General features: G+C 39.8%; 1 protein-coding gene across 4 annotated transcripts in view; it reads left to right on the top strand.

Moving 5' to 3' along the window:
- dab2ipa (DAB2 interacting protein a) overlaps positions 1-16,848 on the top strand; it is a 121,850-nt gene that overhangs the window by 61,918 nt on the left and 43,084 nt on the right. The window lies entirely within an intron of this gene.

Genomic DNA, 16,848 nt, shown 5'->3' with positions numbered 1-16,848 from the left:
TGTTAGATCTCATCTGTTTTTATATGAATAGTAATGGTAGGAGGCTTGTCACTGTCAGGGAGGAAGTGTGTCAGCTTTCAGGGGAACATGGAGAGAGAATGGAGGTCTCAGTTTGGCTGCATGGTGCAGAGAACATCGATGTGTCCCGAGATTTCATCCCTCATTACACCTGGACTGGGAGTAAGACAGTCGGAAACATGTCTCGGTGTGTGTCCGTGCGTGTGTGTGTGTGTGTGTGTGTCTGTGTGTGAATGCTTTTTCTCTCCATCATGCTCACACACAGGGTAATCTGTCTGACATGCCATGCTTCTGTGTGTGTGTGTGTGAATGTGTGTGTGTCTATTGGCAGACATTCCTGGCTAACATGCCGTGTTTGGACTGTGCCATTTTTACGTGTCGTGTCCATGCTTATGACTGTTTTTTAAGGAAATATAGGATGTAAATCACTCGACTATAATGAACGCTGTAACTTTTTTTGTATACATTTTTGTATACGTTTGATTTTGCATACACGGTATATAAAATCTTTAAAGATATTTACTATGTGTCCAATATCTTTTTTTTTTTCTTTTCCAACCCCCAACCCCCTTCAGCACAATTTGGCCATGGCTTAGTGGTTAGCACGTGTGCCTCGCACGTCTGAGGATGAGGGTTCGACTCCTGCCTCCACCCTGTGTGCGTGTAGTTTGCATGTTCACTCTGTGGTGCGGGGGTTTCCTCCAGGTACTCCGGTTTCCTCCCCCAGTCTGAAGACATGCGTTGTAGGCTGATTGGCATTTCAAAATTGGTGTGTAGATGAGTGTGCGATTGTGCCCTGCAAAGCGTTGGCACCCCAACCAGGGCGTTCCCCGCCTTGTGCCCCGAGTTCCCTGGGAAAGGCTCCATGCAATCCTAATATCTGTTCATTTCGTCGAGGATATTGTTTGTCATTTTGTAACAAATCGATCTGACGTGTTAATGAACACGTTGTTTTTCCCATGTATAATATTTACAGCACATGGAGAGTCTGTTTGCATTTTGAAAAATATTTCGAAACATAATTCATACAGTGTGAAATTTTAAGTAATAAAAAAGCCATCGAATTAATCTGGATATGTTTCTAAATAATTTATGCATATTCTGCATGGTTTGTTTTCCAGACTTTCTGATTTCCCCGATGTGGTTAAGACTTCCATCACATAAAAGCGAGAGAAAATACAATTTTCTTGTTTATGCTAATTGCATCACACTCAAACATATAAGCAAAAAAGATGAGCAAATCCAGTATAAAGAGCTGATGCAAAACCTTAATTATATATATATATATATATATATGTATATATATATATATATATATATATATATATATATATATATATATATATATATATATGTATGTATATGTATATGTATATATGTATGCTTATATGAAGCCTGTTTAAGTGTGTGTGTGTGTGTGTGTGTATATATATATATACCTCCTGTGCAGCTCAAGATGAACAGCTGCAGACCTTTTAGAGTTTGAGAAGCTGTTTGCCGCTCGACTGATTTTTGCTGGAGTAAATGTAACTTGCTGACTGACTTCGCCTTTAGACAAGAAACATTATAACTAGAGTCTTAAAAGCAAAGATATACACTTAGCCTCAGGAGGTATGAATGTGTGTCAGGCACTAAATGGAATATTAAGCTTGAGCTATTGATTCTCCCTCCATATTCTAACAGCGGTGATCCAGTTGTCCTCCCCAGAACTGCGTGTGTAAGATGAGGGACCCACAGCGATTTGGATTTGAGATGGGCCGAGCTATTTCTGGAAATCTCCTTCCACAGTAGGGTGGCACGTATTACCTCAGAGTTTTTCCTTTCTACGAGCCATAGCACGCTCCATCTCCCATCGCCGCTCAGCCTCATCCCCAGGAGAGACAGAATGCAGCTCTGTGGTGTTTGGGATTTTTCTTTAGAGATAATCCTGAATTCTTCGATGAGTCAGAAATGATGTGGCAAGCTGGTGGTTATAACATGTTTATACCACAGCGCTGTCGAATGCTCGATTCTGATTGGTCGGAAGTTGTTGACTACCTTTCCATAACAGCACAGCTCTGTAGATCCAAGCACAAGGTCATATACAGTCCCCTCTGAAACTATTGGAACGGCAAGGCCAATTCATTTGTTGGTGCTATACACCAAAGAGGTGGGGGATTTCAGCTTTTCCCCCCCCCTGGTATTTACATGTAGACGTGTTAAACAACATACAAACATAGAACCTTTGCATCAGACCACCCAATTTTCAGGTGAGAAAAAGTATTGGAACACATAAGATTGAAGTAAATTACAGTAACCAACACTTAATATTTGGTTGCATATCCCTTGCTTGCAATAACTGCATCAAGCCTGCGATTCACTGACATCACCAAATTGTTGGTTTCTTCCTTTTGTTGTTCAGTACACTAGAGGTTTCTTTCTTTTTCAGGACATTCCAAATTGTTGTATCGGCTATGTCCAGTGGTTCTGCAATGCCTCTGATTGCTTTTCCATCTTTTCCCAGCTTCAAAATAGCTTCCTTTTCTCCCATAGACAGCTCTCTGATCTTCATGTTGGCTTGTCCTTTTTAACAACAAGTGCAGCCTTCACAGGTGAAACTGAAGTCTAAAACCATGAGTAGATGTTCAGAGCTATTTACTGTTTAAACAATCAAACTAACAGAACACACCTGGGTAACAAGGTCCTAATATGTTTTCTCACCTACTGTTTGGGCGATCTGATACAAAATGTGCTGTGTTCTGTCGTTGAAGACATCTACATATAAATACCAGGAAATAAAAGTCATCTTTCGATCTCAAACCCAAATGTCTTCAGACTACAGCAAAAGTAGGCAATTTGTCTGACAAATAACCAATCACAAACCATCGCTTTTATCCGCTACAACAAAAAAGATATCTTAGAAAGTGAAGATATTTTGAATAAAGAAATGCTTATCTAATAGGATTCATTATGAGATACTTATAGAACAAAAATAAGACCATTTTAAGCTGATTTCTAGATATATTGTCTAATTTCAAGATGTTTTATTCTGTTGGCAGATCATTTTGCATCCTTCTATAAATAAACACTTGAAATAAGCAAACTTATACGGCAAGAGAATTGACAGTAAGCTGAAAATGAGTAAAAATAACTAGAGATAGGCTTAGTAATCTGATATTTGTTTAAAAACAATGTAATATAAAGAAGTATCAATTGAATTTGCCCCTATTCCAGAAAGTTTTAATCCCTAACATATCGTTTTGTCTCAAGAGATTACAGTTTATGCTACGTACCTAACTTGTGTTTGCTTGAATAATCATCAGTCGTTATCAGTGAAATAATCCGTCTGTGGTTTATAACACAGCTCACCGCTCTTCTGTGCCAACAAACTGCTCAGGATATCTGAATAGATCGCACACACGCAGTGTCAGAGTGAACGTTCTCTCAAAGGGTTAGTCACATTTCAAATATGACTTCCTGTCATCACATGACTGGATGTGTGTCCTGGCATGAGAAGACCCTACACGTTTTTCCTTCAGACCTTTTTTCCTATTTCTACCACTACAGGATTTCCTGAACTGTTGCTCTTTTGCACGTGTATCAACCACAAGCAAGTAATCTGTTCACCTCCAAAAGTGCAATTGGAGAAAATTTTATTTAAAGATACAAGGAGAACTATGGACATTTTCACAGCTGCTATCTGATTCCAAACTGTCGTTAGAAAGCTTATATCCATTTTGCTTCAGAACATACTGGAAGTACAGGGTGTCCCAAAAGTCTCTATACATTGGGGGTTATGTTTGCCAGCATCACGTCGGTTGTGCGTTCGTCAGTGGATGTTCGTAAACGTCGGTCCACAACACTAACAGACTCTTAGAATTTGTTGTTAAGTTTGGCAACAGTGTGGTGTGTGATGTGCTTGCCATGTTTCCTGTTACAGTCCATCGCAAGCTTGTGACAGCTTCCCCGATCCAGCCATGAGAATGACTTCAATACGTTCTATTAAAAAAAAAATCTATATATTGTAAACTAAGTATGAAAAATTTTGGAAGACATTTTGCTAAAAAAAGTGTTTCCCCTGTGTATGGAGACGTTTGGGACACCCTATATACAACAACTTGATTAAAGCGTGACATTCAGCGTGTGAGGATTTTTCCTTTTTTTAAAAAAAATTCATTAATTTTTTTAACAAGAAAGGTTTTACACACTTTTAGGCAAACTGACTGTTTTTTTTTACCACTGCATTGGTTAATCTGGCTTCTTACCCAATACGAAGCCTAGCCTAGGAAAGGTTAAAAAGTAAATACAAATATTCCCTCCTTTTTGGTGACATGTATTTATAGTTTCTTATACTTGATGGAGAGAAAAATAGGAATTTTGGTCAAAACACGATTTTTCATATTTTTGTCTGTTTACCAAATTTCAACCAGAGCAACATCCATGCATTTTTCCACTCCACAACACACATTCATATTTTTAAGAAAGATAAATTGCCGCCTCACAGCTCCATGGTTCCAGGTTCGATTCTATACGATACCCGAGTTACTGGCTTGGAGTATTACATGTTCTCCCCATGTATAATTGGGTTTCTCTGGTTTTCCTCCCACCTCCTAAATACATGCCACTAGGTGGACTACCAACTTTCAGTTACCCTAACGTGAATGTCACACACCCAGAACAAAGTTTAAAAGCATACAGAAATGGCCTTTCAGTTCCAAGAGCAAGAAATAAATGTCCCAGACGGACACGCCGAGGTTTCCAGGTCACCGTCTCCCCATGCTGCTCTATGGCCCAATTAATTACAGGCCCGAGAGTCATAGAGGCCAGTGAAACACGTGGCCTCGCTAATACCAAGAGACAAGCTTGCCCAGGGCCACACAATGCTCCCCCTATAATCCCCACAACACCCCAGAGCCCTGTCTCGGTTATTGTCTGTATTGCTTTGTTTTGCTTCTCTGGTTGCATGGCTTATTTCGTCTCAGTGTGAAGTGTGTAGGTGTGTGTATGTGTGAAACTGTAAAGCAAATGAGAGACTGTTAGTTGATTGTTTATTGCCATATAAGTCTGTGTCAGTTCATAATAAACAGTGTGAGCTGGCATTTATTGCTAGACCTTACAGTACATCCATTCGTTAAACCCAGCAAGCGCTTGATTACTGAAGATACACCTGTGTCAGTTCTAGATTTACTACTGTTACCTTTTAGATGCCGTTTTGTTTCAAATGAATCCCTTCTGAAAATCTGTCTGGAGCTTTCATGGACAGGGAGTCATAAATGAAGTGGATATCAGCGGAGTCTGTGTGTGTGTGTGTGTGTGTGTGTGGTTGGACTGTGAGACTGTGAATGAGTGATGTTCACTGGGTGATGGTGAAAACAGTGGCTCTCTGCCCACGGTGGCTCAGCCTCATTAAATCATTTCCTCCTAAAGAAACCCTACAGCGAGTATGTGTGTCCTCACTCCATTCTATCTGTCTGTCTTTCTCGCTCTCTATCTGTTCCACCCTTATACTGCTGAATCTCGGACTATTCTGCTTCCCATTTCCACCTATTATTCAGTATAAACCCAAAATTTCTCCTGAAATGTTTCCTTTCTGCATTTACAGCGAACCTGGCCATGCAGTACCGTAGAACAAGTGGCACATTTCTCAGTGTTTTAGCTAAATAGGATGATTCGTTCATTGTGCACTGGGGCAAAATGATGGGCGTCGAAAATGTCATCGCTCCAACTATCCTTCCTCAGCTGCTCCACCGCCATCTTGACATCGAGGAAGCTTGTGCACTTAGCATTTCCAGGAAATGAGACGTCCAACACTGGGTGACTGGAGTGTGCGCCGAGGGTAACGGCTGGGTTCAATTCGATTTCATAGGTACAAACGCTAACCAAACCCAACCCTAATCTTAAAGTCTTCGTGAGATTTGATCCCGTATTTCCCGTATATTAATGCGTTTCCTTCTGAAACCTACTTTAACTATCTTTATCTAATTACTTTAAGTTAGTGTAACTATCGTGCGAGCTACTCGTTATGAATCGGAACAACTGCTGCACTACTTTTTATCTTTCAGCTGAGTTGCGATTTGGCTGACAGTAGAACGGTTGGACGGATTAATTAGCGTGTACAGATGACAGAGTTTTCAGAATCAGGAACACGCTGGAATGTGGAAACAATGACGAAACCGAGCAAAATAAAGTCCAGAGTAAATCTGTTCTCTAACTCTCCTGCTTACTATACACAGTCATCTTGCCTTTAAAGACAAATAATGTCTTTTACATTCGATGCGAGGACAGAGCACAGCTCATAGCCAAAATGTCACATGATGTCAGAGTTGATCTCGGATTTTGCCGCACCTTGGCTTGTCTTAAATTGATGCCGTGTACTTTGGAAAACCCATGGCTTGATGCATACTAATTGTCGTCTCAGCTCTGGGAGATTTTTATGTAATTGGATTTGCCTGAAATGACAGTCATTTTGCTGTGAGTGACTTCTCTCATTTTATGAGAAGATTGTCATTCAGTGATCAGTATTCTGACCAAGGACGCTCAGTTAACCAGCTCTGTATGTCCTGAGGAGTCTAGCTGTTTTTCAGTGTCACCTGTCTAGACAAAACCAGAATGTTCATCCAAAAGAAAAAAAAAAAAAAAAGTCGTCTAGTTCTAAATAATGCTTTAAGCCATAACTGTGTGAATATTTGCAGGACCTCTGGCTCAACCTTGGAGAACAGTGCCAATTTTTAATTGAGCCAAGCTAATAAATGAATGCGTACCTTTATTTCTCAGCTCGGTGACATTTCAAGGGGGGAATCATAAAACTAATCATTAATTCTAATACAAATTGGTGATTACAAAAAAAAAAAAAAGAAAGAAAAAAGATTTTTAGAGCATTTCTGGTGGTACCATATTTTCTTCAAGCTGGGAAAGATCAATAGATCTCTTCAGATTGATCAACATTAATGAATAAACATATCAGTGACACCCACACCAGTGGAACTCATTACAAAACCGTTGCTAACGAGACCACGTTGTTGACCTTTCGGTGTTGTGCTTATCGTTTCAATTCATTCTGATTCTCTCAGGCTTTTGCGCTAATATTTCCCACAGCCCATTGTTTCCACGGTCATGTTGTCACGTTCTGACCCCGACGCCTCTTCTTTATTGACAACCGTGCATCTTGTCTACATTTGTCGGACGGCCATGGTGGATTATAAACCGTCCCCGGGATGATGAAGAGTAATTAGATTTGTTGAGACATGCTGGTGTTTGTGCCAGCTATATCACGGGCTATAAGAAGGTGATTTGTGATTTGTGGACCCGTCTCCTTCTGAGGTCTAGTTGATGGAAGGCCGAGCCAGAGGACATCCTCACCTTCCTGTTAAGACACATTCCGGTGGTGTACTGTCCTGAATTCCAATTTCATCAGCCCTGACTTCGACACACCAGGACTGCTGCTGAATATTTTCGAGAAGGTGCTTATTATTATCGAATCAGATAGGAGGTGGTGCTGATAACTGAATTTCCGCACAGCACTTTAAAATGATGGAGTTCTAGAGACCAAGCTGCTGCCAGAGACTTTCATTGTATCCTGATACCCTTGCAAGTTTGCATTCTTGCGAGCAAAGTCGGCGCATTGTTTGGCTTGCCTGTGGTCTTAATCCATCGTGAAACAGGTACAGTGACAGCTCTAGCGCAAGCACAACGAGATCTGTTAGAGCCAGACCCCAAAAGCATTGCATTTGAATTGCGTTCTTTTTTACAGCAAATAACTCTCTTCAGTAGCGTATACTTTTGCCGTCCGTTGCTCTGACAGGACGGCTTATTCACGGATCTTTCCGATCAGCCCGTGGTAGCGCGGTTCCGATTGAACTGGACTGTGATTTGCATTTCAAAAGCGCCATCGGCTTTGTACGGTCGCGATAAGACGAGGAGGCTGTTTAGGCTCCATAATGGCTCTTTCTAGCGTGACCTTGTGCAGACCCGTTTCAGTCCATAGTTTTAGAATTGAGCAAAATTGTGAGGAGAAATGGAGCGAGAGTCCTGAGAATGCTAGCGTCCCTCTTGTCAGCTAAAGGGCATCAGACTGCATTGTAATGTCAGCTTTTAGTGTTCCAGCAGATATCAGGTTGTTTTTGCGGACCTCATGAGGAAACCTTTCAAAATGCCCTGACATCTGCTGGAACTCTCCATCGCTTTCTATCATGATGCCTAACTTTTTTGCAACATTTTACGTCAGTTGAGTCTATTTCTGGCAGCATGAGTCAGACAAATTGCCCCTGAATCAAGATAATCCGTCAGGTTGCTTAACATTCCGCCAGATTCCTCACTGCTATTTTGGATGGACGAGCTGACGACGCCCAAAGGAATACTAATGTTGCTGAGTTTTGCTTTGAAGCACGTCTCTTTGTCTCGCACTGAACCCGTTTTAAATTTAAGTGTAAATCGGTTTAAATGCATTCCAGTCTTGAATATGTTTATCTTCCTAGCTTGATACACAAGTCTGCCTACACAAGTTATGCCTTAGCAATGCAACTTGATTTGTAATCAGGTAAATGTTTCCACAATTTCGTTTATCTACTATCACTAGAGAATCTTACATGGATTTACTTAGTCCCTGTCTTGACATTGTTTAGCCAGGTAGCACATGAATCAATACTCAGCAATGACATCAATATTTTGACTAAACTAAGCAATTGTGTCAAATTATACTTGTCTGATATGTGGTTGTTTTATCATATTTTCTTTATATATATATATATATATATATATATATATATATATATATATATATATATATATATATATATATATATATATATATATATATATATTTAACTGAAATATAACCATTAGATACTTCAAAAACATCTTATTATGTTTGCATTAATGCATGAATCCCTTTAATATCTCATGCTTCTACTGTCCTTTTCCATGAGTCATCTATTATAGGTTATGTAACATACATTATTGTGTCCCACAACAGCCAATCGACACTGTTATCTGAGTCACATGTTTAACAGTGTGACAAAAACAGACTTTCCTTAAACTCATAGCAGGATGAAAATTAAGTAACCCTAATTTTTTCTCTTTATTATTTTTACAATATTAAGATATGGACTGAATAGATCATTTCTAAGAGTATAAAACTTTTACCCAAAGTATAGATAGGTATATAAGGTAACTTATTCAGTTTAAGTAAATTGTTATGATGCCCATAATGTCCACATGCCATTAGCCTGGATGCTATTTAAACACATTTTGTGTATTTGGTAAAACATTCTATTAAATAAAACTTAACTGTGCTACTCATCCATCCATCCATCCGTCCATCCATACATCCATACACCCCTTTTCCATACCGCTTATCCTACACAGAGTGCAGGGGAGCCTGGAGCCTATCCCAGGGAACTCAGGGCACAAGGCTGGGGACACCCTAGACAGGGTGCCAACCCATTGCTGGACACAATCACACACAAATCACACCCATTCACACACTACAGACAATTTGGAAATGCCCCTCAGCCTACAGTGCATGTCTTTGAACTGGGAGAGGAAACCCCTGAAGTACGGGGAGAACGCACAAACTCCGCGCACACAGGATAGAGGAAGGATTTGAACCCCTGACTCCGGAGGTGCGAGGCAAACGTGCTTACCTCTAATAAACCACTGTCTTCCCCCCACCCCCAAGCTACTCGTGTAAGAGCAAAACGCTGCCATTTTCAGCAAAGCAACTTTGGAAATACAGTGTCATTTTTGAATGGCTAAATGCATGTGCTCTTAGCTTCAGTGTTGAAAAATTTTAAAAACATTATGAAGAATAACAAGGGCTAAATGGCAGCGCAGTCATGGAATAACCCATACAAGCAGAACTCATTACATAACCATCACTAATGAGATCATACTCTTGACCTTTTGTCTTTGTGCTTATCATATCAATTAATTCTGATCCTCTCAGGCTATTGCACTATTTTCCGCAACTCATTGTTTCCACGGTCATGTTGTCACGTACTGACCCTGATGCCTCTGATTTATTAACAGCCTTCATTGCATGCATTTTTGTCGTCCTAAACCCTATACTCAGATTACATGTACATAAATGGTAAATGGCACACTTATATAGCGCCTTTATCCAAAGCGCTTTACACTGTGACTCATTCACCCATTCACACTCCAACGGTAGCAGAGCTGCCATGCAAGGCGCTAACTTGCCATTGGGAGCAACTTGGAGTTCAGTGTCTTGCCCAAGGACTCTGGCACGTGGAGTCATGTGGGCCGGGAATCGAACCGCCAACCCTACAATTAGTGGACAACCCACCCTACCATCTGAGCCACAGCCGCCCAAAATAAATATCCGTATAACATACAATATAACATATTGTATACAATCTAACTTGTTTGCTAAACAGGTAGTTGTTGCCACAGTGTTTTGTTTGTTTTTTTTTGGATTTTCTGCCTCCTCTAGCCAGCTTCAAATGAATATACTTGGTACCGTTGGGTGATTTATGAAAGATCCATACTCTTGCCATGTTGTGCTCAAATTTATTTTGGCGGTACCTTGATGTGAATCAAGGTTGTTGTCATTGTCGTTTTTTTATTTGTTTGTTTTTTTTGGGGGGGGCTTCGCAGTGACATGAATCACTCCTCAACAACAAAAAGAATATTCTGAAACAACTAAGCATTACAAATAAAATATAAACATTTAGAACATGTATTAATGATGATGATAAGAACTGACAGTGTGGCAATCTTATAATTAGCAAACCTAGTGCTTCTCAAAAGGAAAAAAAAATATTCTTACCACTGTTTCATATATATATATATATATATATATATATATATATATATATATATATATATATATATATAAAACATTTCATGGCTAAGTAATATTACATACATTTAATGGCTAAGTAATCTGTGTAAACTACTTGCATCCTATGGAGGTGAAATTGCTGACTTAATGGCTCTGCTTATGAGAGCCATCATTTCCCAGGCACAAACGGAGACCTACTTTACCTGCCTAGAGTTGCCATAGTAACAAAGCAACATAACAAATTTAATCCTGCTCATTCCAGTTTTGGGCAGCATGGAAGCGCAGCAGGTTTCGAACTCCAGGGTTCGAACCTGAGACCACTTAATGTCTGCATAGAGCTTTTATATGGCTCCATGTTGATTTCCTCTGAGGTCTCTGCTTTCTTCCCACCTCCCATAAAACAAGCCATGGCGGTTGACTTGTATTTGCAATTTACTATCTGTATTTAGTGATCTCCAAATATCAGTATCTGGATTTGGATTGAAACCGAAGTGGATGTGATATAAACTGGAAGGATTTTTTTGTCCCTAGTGACTCTGACAGATCCCTTCGCTTCAGCTACATCACTCAAGTCCATGATCGGTCTCAACTAGAGATCGTACAGTTATTATTTGTGTTTGTACCTGTGTGCAATAATTTGTAACAAATGCAGTTGGTCCTGTTTCCGGAAATTTACGCAAAACTAGTAGCAGAACCACCACAGTCACAGTCACAGCAGAACCAGGCAGTTGCTGTAAATGCATCTTTCTGACTGCTACGCTCACGCCCACATAAAAGTAAAAACATCTCATTTGTGCGCTTTTTTATTGCATCCCTTAGGGTCCCAGTCCTGATGCATACTTCTAGTCTCAACTAGATGCCTTGTGAATCTTTCAAGAAAGTTTTCTTTGAAAAAATAAAAGACTTGCTCCGCTTATTTCTATACAGTGGGGGGAAATAAGTATTTGACACATCAACATTTTTTTCAGTAAATATATTTCCAGAGAGATGTGCTATTTGCATGAATTTTTCAACTTTATTACACATAACTTTATTTATAGACTTTAATGTTGGGAATTCTTTATATTTCCAGATTTCTTGAGTTAATACTGATGTCTGGTGAAAATTTCATGTGAATAACCTCACTGGAAATATATTTACTGAAATAAATGTTGACTCGTCCAATACTTATTTCCCCCCACTGTATGTATTTATATTTACATTAGCCGTTTTTTTTCTGTATAATGTATACATATTCAGTTGCATCCATATACCTGCGATAGATTGGCTGCTATTCAGGGTGTATTTACTTTTAAATCTTTGGGCTCCACTGCAACCCTGTATTGGAGAAAAAAAGATGCTTACAGTCCAGGAATGAATAGAATATGTTTCTGCTATCCAGTTCTTCTTTTAACGCCATGTTAAGAGTGCAAATTCCTCTGTTCATTTTTCTCAGCTAAGTGGAATGGGCTAATAGAAGCTCACATTTACAGTACTCCTCCTGTCTACTTTACTGCCACTCTGCAAATGAAACCTACGGTGGTGTCATTTTTAACCTCTTGTGTAGATCAGACATTTATTTCTGCGTGTTTTTGTTCTTCCTTCAGTAATGGTATGGCCTTAGATGTCTGGAGAAATGGGTCAGTGCAGCGAGTTTTATTAATGTAGCCTGCGAGGCAGAAGTGTGTGTGTGTGTGTGGGGGGGGGGGGGGTACAGCGCCGCTCAGGGTGCCATGTGTGTTCTGTTCGCAAGTGTGTAATTGCCTCTAATGGAAGAGAAGGAACAGGAACAGTGGCTTAACTGTAGGAGGTCATCTCTACAGCTGAGGGCCGAGTCTCTCAGAGCGCAAAGACTGTGGCGCAGTCAAAGATTAGCTTTGAAAAAAGATTTTACAAAAACAATAGAGGAAACGTGAAGAACAGTTAATGGTAGGTTAAATGATGAGATTGGACATGGACGTAAGTAACATTGCTTTTAGATTGTAGCAGTTGACTTTTAGAGTTTTAATCCTCCGTTTGGAAGAAAGTCAGCGGCGTTAGCTGGACTGTTAATCATCCGGGGCTGAGCCCAGATTCTTCTCCATCAAAAAAACTTTTAAAAACGTATCTCTAAATGCATTGTTTTCTTGCATGTGAGGGCTAATTGCTTTAAATAAATGTGAAAATTGGACAAAAACTTGGATTTATAATAAAACTCGGGTGTTATCACTGTTGATAGCACTGTTTTGGCTATATAACATGAGACTAGGCTAGTTTGGTGTCGCTAGCCAAGGAGAGGCACAACTAAGCTATCATTGGATTGGTGTAGCTGGCTACAGTGCCATGCAAAGTATGTTAGCCATCCTTATGCTCTGCTCACATCATGCTCACATAACTTAGAACTCATTTAAACAGTTACACACCTTGTTTTCCTTCTCAGCATGAGAGGATGCTAGTGTTTCGGTTTCTACCCCTTTACTGGTAAAAAGAAAATCAGCGTATATCCATTTTCCCCTCACACTGTGTGAGCTAGCATTTGGCAGAATAATAAAACACCCATCAGTCAATAAGACACATAAGTATTTCCTGTAAACCCTGTCTGATTGGTCTCGTCTCCGTTCACTGAAGATACAAAATGACAACACTGCCGCCTTCTCTTACAGACGGTCAGTTGTTCCTAAGTGGATGCTGAGTGTATTGTGCTTTTGTCGGTCTTTTTTAGCTTTATTATTTCTTTGTGACGCAATGCTAGTAGTTTGACTTGTAGGTTAGCCATCTGATGACAATTAGTTGGTCTTACACCCACATACATACACATACACATACACACACACACACACACACACACAGCCAGGGTTTGAGAATGGGGATGGTTTCAGGGGAGATTGTCAGTATGAATCTTCTCCCAGCTCCCTGCTCCACTTGCCACATGATGGAAGAGCACACTGTTAATTCGTTAGCAGAGAGCGAATCATGCATTCACTTATATTCTGTACATTTGATAAAAGAATGAACTTTGCAACGAGGCAGAATGGACTAATATGGAAATTTTTCTCCCACACGGCACATCCATCCCTGGGATTATTAGGCATACCTCTGCATTATTCAGCTCCTTAATGAATTCAGCTCTGGAAAGCCTTCAGAAACGAACGGCATCTGAAATATTCCACACAGACTGGACGTGAATTGGTTGTGCAATGAGCATGAATTGTCACACTCTGCTCTAGCATGTTGCTTACCGTCCTCTTTCTCTGTAAGCCGAGCATGGCCTGCCACATCAGCCGTGTGTTGGCAGCATATGACAGGAAAAATTTGACCTTGATCTCCAAGCCCTGAAGGACAAGAAACAGACTTGTGTTTTATTGAAGCTGCCTCAATAGCACTGAAATGAGTGCAGTTTTGTGGCTCTTGCTTTGAGCACGAGTGTAATCGAAAGTGTAGAGATGCTCGAGACGGTGACATTTTGCACCAGAGGCTTTTTAGTATCTTGTGTAGAGATTTCGTTTGTGCAGCAGTGCAGAGCTATTTGAAATGTCCGATTCATTATGTCACATTTATTGATTTTAGGGGCGCGATATTATATAGATATGATACTATACTGTTATGCACTAATTACAGTATATTGTATACACTCATTTTATCGCTTGTACACATGTTCATTCGTGCAATTATCCAATCGGCCAATCATGTGGCAGCAGCACAGTGCATGAAATCGTGGTCTTTTTCCAACTTACAACAGCCCAGTATTGGTGAACCTGTGCCCACTGTAGCATTAGGTTCCTGTTCTTGGCTGACAGGAGTGCAATCTGATGTGGTCTTGTGCTGTTGTAGCCCATCTTGAGATGCTTTTCTTTTCACCACGGTTGTAAAGAGTGGCTATTTGAGTTACTTTAGCCTTTCTGTCAGCTTGAACCAGTCTAGCCATTCTTCTCTGACCTCTCTCAGCCCCAAAGGCGCTCACTGGATTCTTTGTAAACTCTACAAACTGTTATGTGTGAAAGGAGGAGCTCCGCCTTTTCTGAAATACTCAAACCACCCCTCACCCCACCCCCATTCTGATGGAAGTGGATGGAAAGTGCACCTCTCAAATACTGCATATTGATAAATTGGGTAATACACTGTGAGAGGTTTTTTTTTTTTCCTTTCACATATTCTCTTTTTCATCCTTTTGCATTCCCCAAAGACAGAAATCTAAGTATAATATGTATTATGACCTTAAAAACAACCTGAAATCAAAACTGATCTTCTATATGTGGCATTGCAGTACTGTAACACCATTTAATTGAATACCTTGTAAAGTAAGGCTTGTCAGTTGTGCCTATATGAATCAGTGACTGATTTTCTTCACCATTAGAGGGGAAATAAAAACCCTGAAAAGTCTACTTTTCTTTCAGTAAAAAAACATGTACAATAAATGACTATATAACACAAATTTCAACTTACAATAGTTGCAGTCTAATAACACAGAAAGACATGAGATAATGTCTTATGAAAGTTATACTTGTGTAGTTTTGAGGAAAAAAACTTTGGAGAAAATACTAGTATTTTTTAAAATGAGATTTTTTGTTTTGTTTTGTTAGAACAAAGATAATTATACTTAGCAAAAAAAGAAACATCTTTTTTTCAGGGGAAAGTGTTTTTAAAATCATTTTGTAAAATCCAAATAAGCTTTACAGATCTTTATTGGAAAGGGTTTAAACGATGCTGTTCATGCTTGTTCAATGAACCATAAACAATTATTGCCCGTGCACCTGTGGAATAGTCCTTAAGGCACAAACAGCTTAAAGGTGCTAGGCGATTAAGGTCACAGTTACAATAACTTAAGGCACTAAAGAGACCTTTCTACTGACTCTGAAAAACACCAGAAGAAAGATGTCTAGGGTTCCTGCTCACCTGTGTGAACATGCCATAGGCCTGCTGCAGGGAGGCATGAGGACTGCAGATGAGTTCAGAGCAATAAACTGTAATGTCTGTCATGTAAGACACCTAGACAGTGCTACAGGGAGACAGGAAGGACAGCTGATCGTCCTCGCAGTGGAAAAATACGTGTAACCGTGTGTCCCTCCCAGACGTGATCGAGAACTTACAAATGCCTTGGTGGAAGAGTGAGGGAACATCTCACAGCAAGAACTGACAAATCTGGTACAGTCCCCCCCCCCCCCCCCCCCCCCACCCACTTTGTTCAGGGACTCATTATTCCATTTCTATTCGTCAAATGTCTGTGAAACTTGTTCAGTTTATGTCTCAGTTGTTGAATGTTTTTACGTTAATGCAAATATTTACACGTTAGGAAATTTGCTGGAAATAAAAGCAGTTGAATGTGAGAGGACATTTCTTTTTTTTTGCTGAGAATATTTCTTCTATTGTTTGAGCGGACAATTTAAATAACTGTGTGAAATGTTTAGTTCAAACAATCATATTTGCTCATTTTTATGAAGGGCACCAACAATTCTGGAGGGAACTCTAAGTGAGTTTTGGCTGTAATTTTATTTATTTTTTATTATTCTTTTCTCAGTTGCAAAACTCATTCATTCATTCGTTCATTCGTTTATTGTCAGAGCGAATGACGCAAAAGCCATATATAGAAAGACTAGTAGAAATAAGTTCACCAAAAAAAATACCCCCATGGTACATTTCTGTGCGTCAGTCCTATTTTCCTGTGTTTTATCGTTTATATGTAATATTGTTCTCATGAGCTCTTTAGATCCTGGTTAATTACAGCAATTTCATAATTGCCCGTGTTAACACTGCATATCAGGAGCGTTATGCGCTAAGCTTGTTAGGTAATCTTATAATTGATTGGCCTTATCAAAACTGCACTAGATATTAGTGATTTACTTTCATTTGAATCGTTATGCAACCTCATTTCTCCCACGACGAGGGAGGATTTTATCTTACAAGTCGGTGCTTCTCATGCACCTTAATACACCATCAGAGGTTTTTTCGCTTGTTATTTAAGGGACTTTCCTTCTGGGTGTTTAATTACTCTGCTGCAGGAAGAAGGGGCTGGTCCCAGTGCAGGCCAGAGACCATTATATGACAAAGGAGCACAGGACAAAGACCACACACACCCACAAACCCATAAACAGCAG

This window comes from Ictalurus punctatus, chromosome 5 (genome assembly GCF_001660625.3).
Source record: "Ictalurus punctatus breed USDA103 chromosome 5, Coco_2.0, whole genome shotgun sequence".
NCBI lineage: Eukaryota > Metazoa > Chordata > Actinopteri > Siluriformes > Ictaluridae > Ictalurus > Ictalurus punctatus.
Note: the sequence above shows the minus strand (reverse complement) of the source record. Positions and strands in the feature narration are given on the sequence as shown.